The sequence below is a fragment of the Oncorhynchus clarkii genome, chromosome 11 (assembly GCF_045791955.1).
Source record: "Oncorhynchus clarkii lewisi isolate Uvic-CL-2024 chromosome 11, UVic_Ocla_1.0, whole genome shotgun sequence".
NCBI classification, from domain to species: Eukaryota; Metazoa; Chordata; class Actinopteri; order Salmoniformes; family Salmonidae; genus Oncorhynchus; species Oncorhynchus clarkii.
This window is the reverse complement of record NC_092157.1, coordinates 6,650,322-6,656,245: the sequence shown is the minus strand read 5'-3', so window position 1 is coordinate 6,656,245 and position 5,924 is coordinate 6,650,322. Positions and strand designations below refer to the sequence as shown.

General features: G+C 42.7%; 1 pseudogene; it reads right to left on the bottom strand.

Moving 5' to 3' along the window:
• Positions 1 to 417: 417 nt before the first annotated feature.
• Positions 418 to 5,694, bottom strand: LOC139420511 (C-C chemokine receptor type 4-like; annotated as a pseudogene).
• Between the last annotated feature and the right edge of the window lie 230 nt (positions 5,695 to 5,924).

The window sequence follows — 5,924 nt, the reverse complement described above, 5'->3', positions numbered from 1 at the left end:
TGCCTTTGTAGGATATCAGGTAGAAAATCCTCTCAGGGGCTTATCGAAAGGCCCCATCAATATGACGGCATGCACAGAGATGTGCTGCGAATGGTAATACCATGTTTTTACTGCAATACTCTGGAGAGATAGAGGACCTCTGTATTTGTTACGCTGGGTGAATGCGGTCCTGAGACCAGATCAAAGGGACCAGCTGTGGCAGGAAGTAGACATGTGTAGCCCAATACAAACATGATGAAGGTAAAGAGGTAGACATCTTGGAAACGTGAAGATGTGGTTTCCCAGGGGGTTTTAAGAGAGAGAAAGAAAGATTATATGTAATACAGAGAGAGAGAGAGAGAGAGAGAGAGAGAGGTTTGAGTTGAATGTGGATGTGCACATACTACATACAGTAGAAAAGGTAGGAAAGAACAAAGACTATTCTGTGAGTATTCTGTCTCCACACTGCAAAGAAAACAGAGCGTGAACACAGCAAGGAAATATAAAGCTCAGGAATATGTGGCACACTTCTTATGCAGCACACTTCTTACACCCTGACTACACCGCTCGCGTCGCAAGTCAGGGCATTGCAAAATAAATTTAGAAATCTATATCATTCAATTATTGCACCAACACTGCTCGCGCACGCCAACAAGCGTATGCGTTGCCAAGGGCTAAAACAGTAGTCAGTTCTATTTGTGACGCAGATCGCGCTGCAAGTCCTGCCTCTCCCATTTCCTCATTGGTTTATAGAAGCAGATACCCACGTGCCATCTCCTCATTGGGTTATATCCACGTGGGTGATTGAAAGACAAACTGTGTTGTCGGTCGTTGTGGTAATACTATGAAAGTTTAAATGGCAATCACCATATAAGTTCAAAGAAGAAAAAGCCTGGAAGGAGGAGAGATGACTAGAAACAATTCGGTTGACCGTTTTATGTGTGAATTAATTGTCAGAGTAGAGGACCTTGTGCATTTCAGGTAAAATAACAACTCAATGTTTTTATCACAGGACAAATTAGCTAGCAAGTGCAAGCTGACTAGCTAAATTGCCATAAATGTTTAATCCTTTTCGACCTGTCCCCAAATGAATGAAAAATGTATGTAATTGGTTCAGAGTTTGTTTTGATATTTTAACCTGCGCGTCGGGATCGCGTTTGATATAGGGAGACAAAATACATTTACGCATGATGCGCAACCAGTTTGGGTTCCGTGGAAATTGACTTTTGCTTTTGATATTACTGGTGACTCAAAAAGGGAGGAGAAAAGTAAAACATGCTTTCAGGAGAAGTTGATTTATCCCCAAGGGGGAATTGGTTTTGCATGTTCGTCCTCTGGAGTTTTACTTTGGACTTCTGCTTGTGTGGTCTAACGCATCATCCAGTTTGAATTTGGTCGGGGGACTAAACAGTGGAAAAGCCTTATAAATGTCAAGATACTATGCTGCTCTGTCAGAGAGAGGTAGAAGTTAGGAAAATACCTCTTAACACCTCCTTATTCTTCAGTCGCCTTGCTTATAAAGCCAAGACCAATCTAAAGCTTAGGGGAGAGACACATCAAAATCTGCAGTTTGGTTTTACAGACCCCCAGGGTATCACATAGGTCTTAGTCGGGCATGAACATGCAGTCTAATCCCATAATGAAGTCACATTCCCCACAAGTGTAGAAAAGGAGAGAGCCGCTTGACAGTTCTATTAAAAATGTGAGATGAAATACCACATGAAGGTGAATCGAGATCTCCTTCTTTGTTTTCGCCGGTGAGAATTTTTTTTTTTGACCGTGTAGGAAACTGTTTCCTTGTTATATTCCTGGGTATCTACAGCTCTATAAATGTTTAATCAAACTCGATAATTTGCATCCGTTGTTGCTTACACCTCCGCTTCTCTACTTGTGGGAAGTGTTGTTGAACACACCCCAGATGTCCTCGTCCTCTCAGACTGAAGACTGCATACAGACTGCTGCAATATAGGCTTCAAATATTACCAAGTATTAATAAGCCAAGGCAAGCACACTTCTCGTACACATACACATAGTTGTCTTTCCACTGAAGAACCACAACAATCTCCATACTGAAAATGTCCTCTGTTATTATATTGAATATACGAACTGTGGCTGCCTGAAATAATGGCTTGAAAATGGTTACATCGACTAAAACTTTGACCTAATGAATGGTACAGTAAACTTGTGTGTGGGCATATTCTCGTAAAAAAAAAATAAGTATAGGGCTTTTATTCCCAGTACAATAAGGAAAGACAGAATAATGGTGTGTTGCATAGACTGTTGCATTAATTTAACCCGGAATACAACTAAAAGGAATAAGGAACCATTTGACTTGTGAACTAAACATACAGAATGTTCAAGGTCTTTTTGCTCTCATGACCAATGTTTACTCTAACCTGGCTAGTGTTCCAGCTATCTGTAACTAGATTATCCGTCACCAACCCTCTCTTCCTCTTTGCTCAAAGTCATTAGATTTTCTGAGAATTGCAGAGAAAAACTCCCTGGTTGAAGAGGGATTTAGTATTGTAGTTTGAGGGTTCTTTTTTATTTTATTTTATTTCTATTTCACCTTTATTTAACCAGGTAGGCTAGTTGAGAACAAGTTCTCATTTACAACTGTGACCTGGCCAAGATAAAGTATAGCAGTGTGAATAGACAGCGACACAGAGTTACACATGGAGTAAACAATAAACAAGTCAATAATACAGTAGGAAATAATAATAATAATAATAATAATAATTTTAAAAAAGAGTCTATATACATTGTGTGCAAAAGGCATGAGGAGGTAGGCGAATAATTACAATTTAGCAGATTAACACTGGAGTGATAAATGATCAGATGGTCATGTGCAGGTAGAGATACTGGTGTGCAAAAGAGCAGAAAAGTAAATAAATAAAAACAGTATGGGGATGAGGTAGGTAAATTGGGTGGGCTATTTACCGATGGACTATGTACAGCTGCAGCGATCGGTTAGCTGCTCAGATAGCAGATGTTTAAAGTTGGTGAGGGAGATAAAAGTCTCTAACTTCAACGATTTTTGCAATTCGTTCCAGTCACAGGCAGCAGAGAACTGGAAGGAAAGGCGGCCAAATGAGGTGTTGGCTTTAGGGATGATCAGTGAGATACACCTGCTGGAGCTCGTGCTATGGGTCGGTGTTGCCATCGTGACCAGTGAACTGAAATAAGGCAGAGCTTTACCTAGCATGGACTTGTAGATGACCTGGAGCCAGTGGGTCTGGCGACGAATATATAGCGAGGGCCAGCCGACTAGAGCATACAGGTCGCAGTGGTGGGTGGTATAAGGTGCTTTAGTAACAAAGCGGATGGCACTGTGAAAAATTGCATCCAGTTTGCTGAGTAGAGTATTGGAAGCCATTCTGTAAATGACATCGCCGAAGTCGAGGATCGGTAGGATAGTCAGTTTTACTAGGGTAAGTTTGGTGGCGTGAGTGAAGGAGGCTTTGTTGCGAAATAGAAAGCCGATTCTAGATTTTATTTTAGATTGGAGATGTTTGATATGAGTCTGGAAGGAGAGTTTACAGTCTAGCCAGACACCTAGGTACTTATAGATGTCCACATATTCTAGGTCGGAACCATCCAGGGTGGTGATGCTAGTCGGGCAGGCGGGTGCAGGCAGCGAACGGTTGAAAAGCATGCAGAAAATGTATAGGCAACTTCCAATTTGAGAAAAGATATTCAGCCTTTACTGTGAATGCAGTGTCTCCGTAACCACGGGAACATCGCTATAGCGCTGAACTTCAGAGATAAGGATTGAAGCGTGCACTTAATGACCACCTGACCACATCTACAGTCATGCGGAAACTGAACTACTTGCCAAAACTGTTGAGCATGAAAAACCCGCCAGGGTTGACAGATATGTACAGTTCATGTGTTGGGGGGCTAGGGTCAGTTTGTTATATCTGGAGTACCTCTCCTGTCTTATTCGGGGTCCTGTGTGAATTTAAGTATGCTCTCTCTAATTCTCTCTTTCTCTCTTTCTTTCTCTCTCTCGGAGGACCTGAGCCCTAGGACCATGCCTCAGGACTACCTGACATGATGACTCCTTGCTGTCCCCAGTCCACCTGGCCGTGCTGCTGCTCCAGTTTCAACTGTTCTGCCTTATTATTATTTGACCATGCTGGTCATTTATGAACATTTGAACATCTTGGCCATGTTCTGTTATAATATCCACCCGGCACAGCCAGAAGAGGACTGGCCACCCCACATAGCCTGGTTCCTCTCTAGGTTTCTTCCTAGGTTTTGGCGTTTCTAGGGAGTTTTTCCTAGCCATCGTGCTTCTACACCTGCATTTCTTGCTGTTTGTGGTTTTAGGCTGGGTTTCTGTACAGCACTTTGAGATATCAGCTGATGTACGAAGGGCTTTATAAATACATTGGATTTGATTTGATGTGACCATACGAGTAACTTGCAGCGCATTGTCATGTTTGCGGACTCACACAGTCGTCTTCGTCCTCTTGAAGCATCACCACAACATTATTAGGTGTCCGGCATGACAAATATGAGTCTCACGGTCCTGGAAGAGATGACCGTCATGGCGATCCTAAAGTAGCAGTAAAAAACAACAACAATGAGAGGATATATGAAAAACAAGCCTAACTGGAGGTAAGGCCCCAACATCTCCAACACCTTAAAGTTGATCCCTTCCAAGGCGCTGACCTCCTCACACACCAATCCCTGGGAGTAATGCTCTGCCTGGTCATAGAGTATAAACGGCTTGATGCACGCCAGGAGGCTGATGCCTCACACAGCGGCGGACGAGACCAGGGCATAAGCTCCTCCGGCAAAGCCTGGTGGACGGCCTGGTGTAGAGCCAGGTACCGGTAAAAGGTCATGAGAGTCAGGAACAAGATGGAGCTGTAGAAACCCAGAAAGTAATTGCTGCCCACGATCTTACACCAGGCCCAGCCAAAGACCCAGATGGACATGTGGTGGGACACAGCACAGAATGGCAGACTAGACATGAAGACCAGGTCCGACATTAACAGATTGAATAGGAAGATGTTGCCCACTGTGTTGAGTTTCTCTAACCTGCAGACGATGTAGAAGACCAAATTGTTGCCCATCACTCTCCACGTGAAGATCAGCAAGTAGTAGATTGAGAGTTTGACCTCGAAGTCGTGGGTAATTTCCCTGTCACAGAACTCCGGAGCATCGGTCTCCAAGCTGTCCTCCTGGTAGCCCTCTGTTGCCGAGGAGTTAATTTTGTATTTCCATTGCTGAGTTTGTTTACTCAAAACCTGTCAAAACATTGCCAGCTCCTACAGTAAACAGCTTATTTAAATCATCAGAAATTGAGAGAGGAAAACAATAATTTTACCTGACTTAAACAAAACTTTTGGCTGGAGTGTTTGTTTGCAGCAAGTAAAGGGAAGAGTTGCTCTGTCAGGAGAGGTGTGTGTGTGTTTGGACTGTACAGAGAAGTCAGCAGGGTGTGATGAGCAACCTCTGAATCAGACCTTTGTCACCTGGCCTTTAGATTTAATATTTCTATTCCATCCTCATTTTCACATTCTGTCACACATTGCACAATCTCCCCAAAAAAGTTTAAACTAACTGTAGGATCAGATATATAAAACCTACAGTGAACAGGTCCTCTGTAGCTCAGTATGGAACTTACAACAGCAGGATAGTAGGTTTGATTCCTGGGACAACGTCAAACCTGACCTCCTCAACGTCAAAAATGTGTCCACACATGATTGTAAGTCACTTTGGATAAAAGTACCTGTTAAATGGTATATATTATAATTAATGAAACATGATATGCTTTCTCCATTTTTTCAAACATGCAGGCTAGAATGGAAGCAGGAAGTTAGCTACACACCGTGCATATTTTCAAAGTTGAGTCAGGAGCAGTGTTTATTTTGAAACAGCAATGTTTAACAGAAACCAACAGCTGGTAGAACAATCCCCATGATCAAATGTAC